The following is a 15754-nucleotide window of genomic DNA, read 5'->3' as shown; positions in this document are numbered from 1 at the left end:
GGGTCCAGAAAATATTGAATGTAATTTTAATAGAATATTACTTTTTTCTGTATGATAAACAACATGTTTGTGATGTAGACGGCTTCGCCCTCGGGGAACATAACCGGGTAAACGTATATTCATGTCTCCCTTAGACAAGGTCAATAAATGTAGATTATTTTGAACTGTTGGAAGTTTTTAATAGAGTTTAGCCAAGTTATGCAATATAGACACGGCAATCATTTGAGATGCTAAGCAGGTACTTAACGCGAGATTATTTAAGCTTTGAGATATCAAGATCACAAATAAAGAAGTGTTAGACAAGACACTGAAAACGAATGTTGTGCTAAAGTGTTTTTTTTATGATCTCAATACATGAAACTATATATAAAAGGTACATATACGAATACTGCAGGGAATCATGCAAGACTTTGGTCACTGCTATGGATGTTTGTTTTTTCATCAACATGTCACTGTCTTAGAATTTGTTACCTTTTCTGTAGGTGACGTTTTGGTAGCTAAACAATGTAGTAAGTTGTTGTTTAATGATTATTGAATGCATTGTTAGAATTAAAATATTCGAGAATATAAAGGTATCTTTTTTGCAATGTTCAAATCACAAAATTACCATCTGACAGAAAAATATTATCCTCTACACAACAATTATTAACTTTTCTATAATTGATGATTTTTCTTTGTATTTTATGTACTCATAATATGCAAAAAGAATAATAATAAGATTTCAAAACTGAAAAAACAAATTTTAACGGTTTACCGGCTGTCATAGGTCTGCTTGGTTAAAACTATGGTGTATAGAGTGGAAAATAAAATATGGTTTACATAAATAGGTACATTTTTTATTAGAAATGTATATTATCAATTAAAACTTATTGGAACCTTTCAAATACTTGATCAAATTTAGTCAATTTTTGCTAGACAAAATAAATATTCAAATTACATTGATTAACTTCATTGCAATAAATAAATACATACATAATGTGATGAATGGGGCATCAGGCAAAACCTATTTAAGCTTTCTCCATACAACTTCGGTTTGATACAGTCATTGAAATGATCTACACAACATATTATAACTAATACATAGAGTCTGTCTCCATGTCCCCATCAGACCATGAAGAATTATTTAAATCTAATATTTCAGTGTCAATAATGTACTCGGATATACATTGTAATAAAAATGCATTTCTTCACCACATCCATGATATCCACGAAGCAATGTGTTTATATTAAAGTGGTCATGAGTTACGTTATGGTGAATCAGTTGATTTCATAGTATGAATTGTGACGTGTTGTGTAGTGGGCAGATAGACAATGATATTCTTCAGATTCTTCACCGAGGAACCTAAGGTCAAGAAAGAGTTCAAATTGCTGGCTTTATTTAAAAGCAGACACATAATCATATATATATTTCGACTGCCGAAATAGATAAGTTTATGTTGTAGCAGAGACAATGTTATTAGAGTAGAGATTTAAATAGCAATACATTGGATTAGATTAATCAAAATTCAGAGCAAATGAGTAAAATTCTCTAAATTTACAAGAACAGCTACTATAAAAGTTGCTGTTCTACATAATACAATGTTAAAATATCTAGTCTTCCTTCATGAATAACTTTTATTTTCATTGTGATATATAAACTGTTCCACGATATCTTTCAGATGTTGAGAAGCCATGCCATGATAAACCGCTTGATCCACCAAAGCTGCATACCGAAGATACTGTTCAAACAGTTGACCCTGTGCTCATGTACCTCAAGCTATATAATTATATATATCTTAAAAAAATGAAGATGTTTCTTAGTATAGCAGCATCCCCGCACCAAACCCTGCTCTGTTGTTGTTGTATTTACTTGGCATAAAACTACGTGTTGGCGCTGAACTAGTAATTAATCAACAAGTCAGCGGTGGGTTAGAGGAGTAGGAACTGAACTTAAAGGAAGTCTCTGTGCTAAGATTAGCAATCTAGGTAGGTTTCAAACCAGAGTTATACCTGTTCTAGGAAATTCTATATTCATGTACATTGTGAGTTAAGAAAACAAAATCACTGGTTATCACCAGTTTCTATCTAAAACATTTTATAGTTAATTTCCAAACGATTGCCTATCGGTACTAGACAGTAAAAAATGCAGACAGATGCGTCTGTTTATGAAAATGTTATGAGGTACATTTAATCGATATCAGGGGGAGCATGTGTTTCTAAATCGTTAACGAAATTTTCTACCGCAATTGTAAAATCTGATCGATGTTAACGAAGAATTTACACAAAATCCCAGCAATAACGCCTAAAAAATAAACACTTAAATTTTTATTTTTTTTTAAACTTACGTCAAATAAATGGGTAAATGTTATAAGCAAACGTTAAACTATACATACTTAGATATACGCGGTGTATACTATGATTACATACCATTAATTAGCTCTATTGGGTAGGCGTCTTGCGGCTATGTACCAGTGACGTGAACAAAGGATTGAGGGGAGGCGATGATATTATCTATTTTATATAAGATGAGAATCGTTCACTCAGTACTAAATACGGACTATAACGAACTGTGAATGTATTTTATCAAACATGTAACGCTATGCCATACATTTTCTTTTGCTGGGATTAAGATCAGATATCGGTTCCTTCGACGTCAATGTCGATCCATTTGTTCAACATTTCTCCCAGTAAAAATACATCGCTAGATTTTACGATACCCCCTATTACTTGAACTCGGTGTGTACTAAACAAACAGATTGCCATTGCAAAATGTGATGCAATGAAACCTGCCTAAGAAATCATCGTAAAGGATGAAAATAAAAATGCATTATTGCATTTAAATGTTTAATATATATTTTAAGAGCTATTCAAATCGCTACGATATCAGAAACATCTGCATCGCTGTTTGACTCCTGTTAATAACATTTCAAAAGATCCGTAATTTATGTACTCGTCTGTGTCAATGTTCCGATATTGTCGGAACACACCTCAACAGTTCTTATGTCTATGGCCGGACTACAAACACACGCACCCAGCACGCCGTGTTCAACATGCATGCACGTTAACGCCGCCACAGCCCAGCCAAACGTATCCGCACTCAATTCAACAGGTCGGATGTGTTAAAACTTTACTAGACATGATGCCATTCAGAATATTGAAGAGTCCCCATAAAAACATCAATGATGCGAGTTAGAATTAAAAACATAACTAGATATTGGCAGAATAAAAGGAAAAGCATGCTTTTTCATTATTTACTTTGAAATTGAATTAGAATTTCTTTTATTCTTTTCTCGGCTAAATTTAGTTTTCCCATAACCGCCTATTGTTGTAGATTCGGCGCAGTGATTTGCACCCCGTTATTATTATTTCACGAAAATTTATTTACGGAAACCATTTAAACATTTAAGAAGCATTTTCCTTACATTAAAATAAAAAATTGAATCCATCAGAAATAACAAATGAAAAATCAGAAATGAATTTTAAATCCAGACTCGAAAACTCGGTACTCGAAATCTCATTATTATTCCAGAAATTGTCTACTATATCATAACTTCTTACAACAGTATATATTTTAACTTACAATCTACTACTCTTTGAATACATTTATACCGAACCATTTGACACTGTTTTGTGTTATATATTGATAACTATCATATGTTGCTGTTAAATTGATGTATTTGTATTGTACCAATGTACCACCATACATTATAAAGCAATGGAAGAAATAAAAATATTTCAAAACCGAAGAAAAAATAGAAAATATTCTTAACTTGCGACCAGCAAAAATGTTTATCTTAGATATTGATATTAAACCTGATATCAATGGTATGGTTAATAATCTACTGTTGGGGAACATCATAATATATGTATATAAATGATTGTCGAACTTTGAACACCTTATATTTTACATTGTTAAATAGCATAGATCTATTACTAACATCTTTCAAAATGACGAGTATAACAAGATATTATATAAACACGGAATCAATTAAACATGAATGATATATTTTGTATATATATCAGAAATAACGATCAGAACGACGTGCGTATAATTATTGTCAATATGTAAATATACGTACAATTATATAATCTAAATATATGAAAGTCACAAAAAAATATTTTTCATTAGATTGTATATCAGCAGATTATATTGTGACAAATTGCATAAAAATAGATTTTATGAATACAGGTCAAACATCCTAAATTCTTCAAGGTCAAAACCATTTAAACGATGGGTCATTGGACCTCATGGACAAATGTGTATTAATGAATATTCATGCAGTGAATACAGATATTAGCCGAGCTCAATATTTGAATTGGACACAATTATACACCATAAATTATCACGAATATTTTCTGCTACAGAACCATAAAGGATTACATGTGATACAATATCTGTGTAGAAATAACCAAAACGATGACATTAAAAATGTATGGTATTTACATGTACAAATATAATTTAATTTCAATATGGATCTGCATGTTATTGTCAAAGTATTTTGGCCGCGGTGGCCGAGTGGTTAAGGTGTTCCTTCACTTTATCACTAGCCCCTCCACCTCTGGGTTGCGAGTTCGAAACCTACGTGGGGCAGTTGCCAGATACTGACCGTAGGCCGGTGGTTTTTCTCCGGGTACTCCGGCTTTCCTCCACCTTCAAAACCTGGCACGTCCTTAAATGACCCTGGCTATTAATAGGACGTTAAACAAAATAAACCAAACCAAATTTTGGATGACGTCAAAGTAGTTTCCTTAAATTATGAGGATTTAGACGGTCATGTAGCAATATAATCGTTTGTAGTCTGCATCATTAGACATTCTTCGCATCCATATAAGGGTTTCGTAACATATTAATGATTCAATGACTTCCAATACAGTTTATTTAGGGGGCAAAACATCACCTGGGAAAAGTACAATGCATTCAAACAGATTCTTCTTCTTCTTCAGTATTCGGACAATGCAAGGTATATAACCTTTTTGACAATAGCTTTTTATTGTATACTAAAAATACCTCAAAATGAATATACTTCAGGTTGAGTTACAGCTTTTCATTCTGCAGATCCTGTTTTAAAAACAAATGTTTATTCATATCGATGTAAGCTTCTATAGAAAACCATCCGATTGAAGAAGTACACAGATGTTCTTGTTCTCATCCCGAAACCGATTGATTGATTTAAGAATGAAATATTAGGTTATTTCTAACATCAATAGCGCTTTATTTGAAAGTTCTTATCCGTTCCCATACGTAGAGTGCGGACGGGTACACTTCATTCTTCCACAGAGTTAACGTTAATGTGCTCCGGAATGTAAAAGGCCAAATAACCACTTTAAAAAAATCTTTACACACATTTGTTTTGTTCTTTCAATGGAACTGTGGTTATCATTAAATAAGATACTCAAATGAGTAATATATGAAACAACATGCACTACAGTATCATAAACAACAGGCAATACATTATAATCAACAACAAACAATACATTATAAAAATCAATAGCCAGTACATTATCATCAAAAACAAGCAATACATTATCATCCACCACATGTAATTCATTATTACAAACAACAGACAATACATTATCATAAACAACATAAAATACATTATTATAAACAACAGGTAATACATTTTTATAAATAACATGCAATACATTATCATAAACAACAGACAAAACATTGTCATAAACAACGGCTTCAACATTATTATAAACTACAAGAAATACATTTGTATAAACAATAGACAATACATTATATCATACACAACAGAAGATACGTAATATTAATAAGAACAGCAATGCATTATTATAAACAACAGGCAATACATTATCATCAACAACAGGCAAAACATTATAATTAACAACAGGCAAAACATTATAATTAACAACAGGCAATAGATTATCATCAACAACAGGCAATACATTATCATAAACAACAGGCTATACATTATCATAAACAACAGGCTATACATTATCATAAACAACAGGCTATACAGTATCATAAACAACAGACAATACACTATCATAAACAACAGACAATACATTATCATCAACAACAGGCAATACATTATCATAAACAACAGGCTATACATTATCATAAACAACAGGCTATACATTATCATAAACAACAGGCTATACATTATCATTAACAACAGGCAATACATTATCATAAACAACAGACAATACATTATCATCAACAACAGGCAATACATTATCATAAACAACAGGCTATACATTATCATAAACAACAGGCTATACATTATCATAAACAACAGGCTATACATTATCATAAACAACAGGCTATACATTATCATAAACAACAGGCTATACATTATCATAAACAACAGGCTATACATTATCATAAACAACAGGCAATACATTATTATGAAAGAGATGCAATATTTTATTATCAACAACTGACAATACACTATAATTAACAACAGGCAATAAACTATGTTAAACAACAGGCAATACATTATAAAATAAAGAACAGGAAATACCTTATTACAAAGACGTACAATACAGGTGATGTTTGTTTTTCCTTTATCTTAATATACGATAACTTTATTTCTTGATGCTCAATACAAGAATTGCCACTTTCAACTGCATTGTTCACAAATAATTAACAGTTTATTTAAACTTGTTATATCTGTATATCGTGTGATTTATTATATTAACAGTGTTGTCGATTACCATGTACATCGACCAGTGTCTTCAACTTCATTCAACAAGTCATTAATATTAATAAAAAAAGACTTATAACATTTTGGTTGAGAGAGACCCTGCTTGTAAGATATCTCGCTCCACCTTTACTGGCGCGGAGGTTAAAACATTAAAATTACAGAACTGTGTGTCTGTGTACATATAATTCAAAATGTTCCACATTTTACCAGCAAGACCCATGTCATACAAGATAATTATAGTAGAACGTCGTGCCAAACGGATATCAAACGCCTATGAACTATCTAAAAACGGAACATGTACATGTGAACCATTTTCCATATTATAATAAAAACATTCCTGCAAATTAAACCCAGAACAAAAATACATAAATTCTGTTGATATGCTGACTGTTGCTTTTTTGGAAATACATCAGATTCTAATATTTCGGAGATTCTCTTCGCAATGCCCATTTCAAACATTTAAAAAAATACTAGCAAAAGGGTAATAACCAAAATAACTGTTGATATCATCTTTCGGCTTTCATTTAGATTGAGTTAAGATAATTCCCTGTTTCCAGTTTCTAGGAATACATTCGTGTTGAGCATTTATATGTTACCAGACCTTCATGTCCGCCCGGTTTATTTGACTTTACAAGCATGATTGTATATCATGATCAATAGAATTAAATATCATCTGAAACAAACCTTCATCGATTGAAGGTTTAAACCCCTTGTTTACAAAATATATCTTAAATCGTAAATGCCGACCCAACAAATAGTCACGCGGTTGGTCTTTTTTGGCATGGATGGTACAGTGAAAACAAATATTTCAAGGAAGACATGAAGATGATGAATGGAAAGAAGATTGATAACAAGGCACGGGATGTGATGAACAGTAAAATTGTAGAAAGTTATATATATGCTGTCCTTGCCGGAAAAGATCTACTACATTGTCTGAGATACTGGTGTAAAGATGGCCTAATATAATTATGCTATTATAACAATGTTACGCCAACAATGGCGAGTGTAGTCCACAGTCACGCCACACAGTATGAATATACGTCTGTATGCTTGCTTGAATATGTGTGAACCAATCGGAACACCTCGCCTCCGTCTGCGAACGTAGAACATGACGAGGGGTTCCGATTGTGTGTGAACTACATCACTTCCGGTCCGAGTTGGCGGAAACTCGTCTCTAAATAATACCAACTCGGATCAATGATCACAACAATACCATCAATAAAAATGGTGATATATATGTTTTTGTGATTGTGTGTATATATGTGAGCAAGTAGCTTCAAATATATACGTATAATATATGCGTGTGTGTGTTGATTTGTTTAGTAATTAAATGATGTACGACTTGAGATGTAAGAAGTAATTAACCTCCGTATAATTACCATCTGTCATTTTCCCTTTGGTGCATTCAAATACCATGATCCCTCCCACTTTCACTCTCTTTCTCTGCCTTTTTCTCGTCCAATTATAATCGTATCGTACAGAATTCTCATTATTTAGCCATCGTATGATGCATGCATACGATTAATTATATCATTAGGTACAGGCGTCTATAATATGTTCATGTGCCCAAACTCTTTGCTGAATAATATATGTTAAAACTAAACGAAATGAATACTGCATTTCAACATTTTTATTCTTTTTCAATTTCGTTGCTAAAATGACAGTCAAAATCTTTAGCGTAATATTTCCAAATATATTCTATAATGTTAATGATACCCTGATGAACTCTGAAAAGGTCCCCTTCATATATCAGCTGAGTTTATTTAACCTTCGAAGATGGATATTTCCCTTGGAAAGGTACCAAAATGATTTTGGTGAAGTACGCCCGATCTATCAATTTCAGTATATTGGCTTTTCATGTAGGAGTCTAACGACTTCCTGATTTGACGTAGAAATTCTCTCTTTTTCCTTTTTTTTTTTTTTTTTCTTTCTTTAGGTTTTATATTCAGAAAATATTCGACAGTATTCTGTAGGATTTCCGGATTGCACCCATACATGTCTCTTATATAGCTTTTGTCCCTGTAAGATTGTTTGATAATTTCTATATACATTTTTGGGGGATATATTTATCTGCTGCTTCATGCAAGGCAGAACATATGTCTTAATGGTAACAATCTATTTCCAGGGAGGAAGGGTTCCATAAGGTACTAGCATACAACCCAGAAAACGTTTAACATACCATTTCTGATTACATACTGATTCATCACTCAACGTTATTATTCAACTTCTGTTAAAACGTGATGTACTCACTTTTGGGACAGGTTCTGAAAAAAACTATGTGGCTATGTCCTGTAAAATTTGTACTTAAATTAAAAGCTTTACAGAACCAGCGAAGAGCTAAAGAATCTAACTCGATGAGTCCATGATCAATTGCAGTTTGATTTTTCAGTTTCATTGTAAAATGTACAGTGCCTGTTCATAATGTTAGTTCTATCTAGAAATGATTGAAATGACCGAGCTATTGTTAACTGTCGACTGATAGCGTTTGTCTCGTATTTTAACGTTAAAGTAATGTTATAAACATATAAAACATATCTATATACTGAATACTAGTTATTTTGCATGATATGACTTGTACAACAAGCATTATCATATCTTTTTAAGCAATGAACGGTGGTTTTAATGTTGTTATAGTCGATATGGAAGCAAGATGTATGTTGGGCAAATGGCATGGGAACCGTTAGGGTTCCCATGCTACATTTGCCCACCATACATCTTGCTGCCATATAGACTATACCAACATTAAAACCACTGTTCAATACTTATATTTACATTGTCTTACCATTTTCGTCAACTTTGAAAATAACTAAACCAACTAAAAAAAAAATCCCGCCTTTTTTAATGTCACATGACCCACTGGGTGCTTATAGCCTGAGGCACTGGGTGTTATAGGCGTATGGTGGCAACTTCCTCTTAGCATTGTGTCAATGAGGAAATACGGAGCAAATGTAAATATAGCGGAATGGGTCTTCTTCATGGACACTTTTACAATACATTTATAGCAAGAAAGTGTAAAACTATAGAAGAAAGGATATTGTTTTTTCTCTTGTCCAATGTTCTGACAATCCGCATATCTATTCCGTAAACCTTGATATAGTAAAAGAGATCAGACATCAAAGGTGTTGTTCCTACACGACCGCACCGCACCGCGCCAAACCGCACCAAACCGGAACCGCACCGCATTTATTATACCATGTTTGGTAATCACGCTCAAATCTTGGCATCCATGGCCTTGCTATATACCCGGGAGCTAGAAATCGGAATTCTCAAGAACGCACGAATCATTCAACTGTACTGTACGGATGCCGTATTGTAAATTCTATTTATTCTGCAACAATTGCGAAAGAAGTTATATCAACATTTATTTATCACTCTTGTTGCAAGCGAAGGGCCCCACGTGGTCGGGCAGGATACCTACTACCTTTTCACGATAGTCGGGGAATTTAACCCCGGCCGTCTGGGTGAAAGGCAAGTGTTTTACCATTCTGCCATCCGACCACCTTTAAATGCCGTATTCTCGTACCGTTTCTCGAAATAACGAAGGACCGTTATTTTAATATCGTTGTCTTCAAACAAATCTCTCGTGGCGCTTCCCGAGGCAGCGTATTGTCTATTCATCCATACACCTTTTTGCAAATTTTTATTTCACACACTTTAAACCAACAAATCTCTCGCTCAGATTTTGTAGCGACTTTTGAGTAAGATGATACACTGAGGAGGGTCAGTGGAACTTGATTTGCCAATAATTGGGGTTTGAAATTCACTTCCGGTTTTATCAGATATATGGTTAAGCTGTCTTAGGCGTACTTGGTTGTTACTCCGACTGAGTTGGGCGACTGTTGTTACATCTGTAATTCATTGCCCTGATTCTGTATCTCGAGTTACAGGTACATTTGGTGTGATTCTGTATCTCGAGTTACAGGTACATTTGGCCTAAATGTATCACATCGTGTTGCACGAACGTCCGACACGAGACAGTTAACCGGACTCAACAAAGGACACCTCAATGGGGAAAGAAATAAGACTCTATTAAGATAACGTTTCTTTCTTCTTCTTTAAGGACAGATCTGTCATCGCCATTGGCATTTTTACCAATAATGTTTGAGAGTTTGGCTTTCATCGGTTTAATTATTTGATGAATGCTATGCAAGCGATTGTTTGTTTTCTTAATAATCTTTTCATTGTTTATCTTATTCTTTCGAGTAACAGGTTTGAAATATTTTTTACAACTTAAGATACCATTTAATTGACTATTGTCTGGTCAGTTTCATATTTTTAGAAAAAATGTTTTTTTCAGCCACAGTTCTTCTGCCTTGTGGAGGTTGGCTATTTTCTGACGTGCCATGGGGGTTTTGTTTGGCAATTCGTTTATTGTGTTCATACGGACATCGAAATTGTTTTTGTCCTGTGTCAATAGTTTATTCTGTTTTTATTTTGGTCACGCGATTTGCAAAGTTCTTTCTTCGATTTCGTTACGCAAATTATGCCTGAATTCAGTTCATCCTGTTTTTTATTGACCTGGTTTTTGTTGTTTTTGTTTTGCCTTGGTTGCCTTTTGTTTGTTTTGTTTTGTTTTTTGTTTTTGTTGTTGTTGTTGTTGGTTTATTTTGTATTTTTTGTTTTGTGTTTTTTTTTTTACTTAATTGTTTGTTTGTTTGGAGTCCCCCACTTGGTATGGGTAACTGGATATATTGGAATCTTTTACATATCTTTGTGTTATATTTAACTACAATGTCACTTTTGTCAAAACAAGGAGTAAACTAGCAGAACAATAGCAAAAAGCTTTGTTTGCTGTTAATAAAAAGATCTGGAAAGTTACATTACCATCTGACCTACACTTAAATATTTTTGATTCTCTTATACAACCTATATGTTTTGTTTTTTGTTTTGGCTTTTATGGTCTTTGGTGAACTAGGTAGATATCCTTTAAGTATTGAAATTAACGTAGAATTACTATGTTCTGGTATAATTTAATTTCTTCTAATAAGTTGTCTAGCAATATTAAATTATAGATTAATGTACCACTTACATGAAAATGGAAGCACGAGTTTTAAATGGATAAATTATGTGAAAACTGTGATTTTTGATACTGTTTTGAACTTTGTATGGAATTTACAGGAAACATGTACCTTAAATAAAGACAATCTTAATTTTAATCGAAAGCAGAGACTTCGGGACCAATTTATTCAAAAATGGTTTAATTATATTGATATGTCATGTAGAGGACAGATGTACTCAATGATTAAGTTTAAATTTCAAATTGAAGATTATTTTACTAAATTGAATGTAAGAGAACGAAAAAATACTATAAAATTCCGTTCATCAAATTTGCATTTGCCCATAGAAACGGGACGATGGGCTGGTATACCTCGTAATGATCGAATGTTTCGATTGCGTTCTAATGGTGTTGGTGAAGAGTATCATTATTTATTTATTTGTAATTATGAATAAGTATGCCAAATTAGAAATTTATATATTCCAAATTATCACAATTATTATTTAATTTATCTATGTAAGTGTTCGTGTGCTCTCAAATGTTAGCAAGTTTTGTTGAAAGACTTGGAAAAAAATTAAAGAGTGTATGAGATTTGTTGTATTCCGCCATTTATAAAATTTGCTGTTTATCTTTGACCTCTTGTAACACACATATGTGTGTCTGAGAGATCAATAAAAATCTAAACTCTGAAATCTGGTAACTTTATTTAAGAAGAAAACCGTCACGTTGTTTTCAATATTGAACATTCTGTGCGCAAGTTGTTCAACATCCGGTGTGCTGCGATGTGCCATGCACATGATATGATTGTTTAGAAGACTTTTTAGTTGGATCACAGCCATTTTCTAGTTTCTTAATATAGGCCGATACCTCGGATGTCTGTGTAAGTGGTTTACCAGTTCACCAGGGTGGTCGGGTGGCACAGTGGTAACACACTTGCCTTTCACCTAGGCGGCCTTGGGTTCGATTCCCCGATCGGACGTGAAAAGGTATGGGGTCACCTGCCCGACCACGCGGGTTTTCCCCGGGTACTCCAGTTTCCTCCCACAGTAAGACCCTTCGCGCGCTTCCATCCGGGCCAACAAGCGTGATTAATATAAGTTAATATAACTTGTTTCGCAATTGTTGTAAAATAAATAAAGTTTACATTTACCAGTTGATACCCGAGAGACACCGACATTTACATCATCTGTAACACGTGAGCTGCAGCGTTCGGACGGGTTACCAGGCAACTGACCGTTTTACACACAAAATGTCCATATCAATACTGTCTGATATGACCGGTAACAGTTCTGTGTATCCAGGAGTAGTGATGTATATTTCAGACTCTTTAGCAGTGTTGACGATACAATTTATTAACTGTATTATCTTATTGCCAGTTATAATGTCAACATAAATTCCACCCGAGCCATTATTTAATGACGCCTTTTCTATCAATATGCAGTTCAACACACGGTCGTGTAATCGACTGGGGAACATCTCCGTTGATTACGCGTGTAGTTACATCAGTTGACACACGGGTACAGCTATTTATAGCCCGATAAGAGTTCAACATATATTGTCAATTGTTTTACGAAAAAAATCTATTGAATACTTGTTTGTATTTTGTTTAACGTCCTACTAACAGCCAGGGTCATTTAAGGACGTGCCATGTTTTGGAGGTGGAGGAAAACCGGAGTACCCGGAGAAAAACTACCGGTCTACAGTCAGTACCCGGCAACTGCCCCACGTAGGTTTCGAAACTCGCGACCGAGAGGTGGAGTGCTATTGAATAAAGAAAAGAAAGAAAAAAACAACAACTTTACCTGCCGTTGTGCAAGTTTTCATCAGAATCTTTAAGTTCTATAATCATGACAAGAAAACTCGGACAACAGGTTTTAGATGAAATTGTCCACCAAAATGATAACACAACAGTTTATTGTATACACTAGAGTCAATATCATGACTCAAAAACACAATAAAAACACACATCATCATGAAAATAAATAATTAACAATAGAAACATCTATTACATAAGTACAACATCCTCCAAATAATATCAGCTAGTCTAAGTGGGATTGCCAAACATCGCCATTAAACAATTTTGAGCAAAAATCATATTGTCTTCCTCGACCAGACTTCCCTCTGTATACACGTGACCACTACCGCCATTTTTTCATGAATTGGATATATTTTATTGTTTAAACACAATCGGATTGGGCACAAGTTTTTAACAACTGATGATAACCCTCTCCTCAAATATATATTACAAGTATTGTGATAGCGACAGAGTATACTTATGATAATTCATAAAGAAAGAGGAGTGAAGAAGAATTGAAGGAAGAAAGACAGACAGATCTAGGGATAGAATAGAATGAATGTTGCTGCATTAGGATATACTACAGATCATGGTTCATAAACGATGTACATAATACTAGTATATATTTTTCATCCATACTCGTAGTTTCCTTGTCTGTCATTTCTATATCAACCAGATATATCAGTTTGCACGAATGAGCAACATGGTTTTAAAAAAAATGCAAAATATGAATATATAAGTAAAAATTATGTCTAATTAATGTTTATAAACTAACATATCGGAAAAATATAAAGAAATATATGAAAGTCCGTCATCTCCAAATCAACTATCTATTTTCTGTCCAATCTAGCAAAAGAGGTATTACGTATTCTAAGAGTTTAGTAAATATAATATGATATATTATCCCTAAAAATAATATTCATTGTAGTTTTATTTCCACCGGCAGCTGTGGTTTTGTGTGACATTTTATCAATTACCATGGGATTTCAAAAAAACAAAAACAAAAAACAACAAAAAACAACAAAAAACAAACAAAAAAAATTTAAATTTAAAAAAAATTACATGTACCCCTTGTTGATAGTAGTATTGCAGAATATCACCACCTGGAATTCAAAATAGAGCTTGAAACTTTTACTGCACAAGAATAAAACATTATAAAACAGCATTGCCCAACGATCGCACTGCAAAGCATTGTCCCTAAACGTAATAAATATTATCATGTAGAATCCTAGCCTAAAGTTTATCCCCTGTTTAGGGCAGTTATACGAGTTCCCGTTGGTATTTCTAAAAGTTGAATTATATATCAGGTAGTTATTTTCAGTACATAACTTCCCACAAAGATGCACCTTGCATTGAAAAGAATTTCACAGTTACATAATTATGGTCAGAATTCCATTGGAATTATGTTTGCACAGCCCATGATATCGTAAGTGGGTGCCCTACCTCTATAATTCCCAATAAATACAGCCCTTGCACCTGCGACGATATATCAAGTATTTAATATCATGTAACATTGTATTTCAAGTATGCCGTTTTAACATTTTAAGGTTTCTTTGTTTGGGTATAATTAAGTATATATTGGTAAATATCCGTCATTAAGATCGAGCATGCATTACGGACGAAATACTGCTGTATCACTACCTTTGTCAAAAGAAAAACACCTGAGTGATTTATTTAAGGCGGTATGCTATATATTTTGTTTATATAAACATGATGACATGTGACGTGTTTAAATTTATATTCGTTTTATGATGTTAAAGAATAATACATACACAGCTGTCATTCTTTAATTCAATACTAGCGCAGCGAGGCATTATTTAATTCACTCTATTAGACGCGAACAGCTTTATAATATGACGCAATGAGTCTTTCCTTTTGTCTCCAAAACCTCGTAAGATTCGTAAAATGTTTAAATACATTTTTATCGATGGTTAAATATCAAAACATAAAAATAAAAGATAAAATAATAAAAACAAATTCGTGGAAACATTCTAACCTAACTCATACTTCACTGATGCAGGTGTGTTTATAAAACTTCTTTTTATATTTGTTGGATATTTGATTGCATTTATATTGTCATAAATGACATTCTCTATCAAAATATACATCATAGGATGCATTGAACTTTAACATGGTCAACATAAACGATAATTAATTTATCTAGAACTGTAACCACGACCTGTAAATAGACATTATGATCGGTAATTAATTTATCTATAACTGTTACCACTACCTGTAAATAAACATTATGATCGGTAATTAATTTATCTATAACTGGTACCACGACCTGTAAAATAAACATTATGATCGGTT

This window comes from Pecten maximus, chromosome 19 (genome assembly GCF_902652985.1).
Source record: "Pecten maximus chromosome 19, xPecMax1.1, whole genome shotgun sequence".
NCBI lineage: Eukaryota > Metazoa > Mollusca > Bivalvia > Pectinida > Pectinidae > Pecten > Pecten maximus.
The sequence above is the reverse complement of the archived record's forward strand: the minus strand, read 5'-3'. Positions refer to the sequence as shown.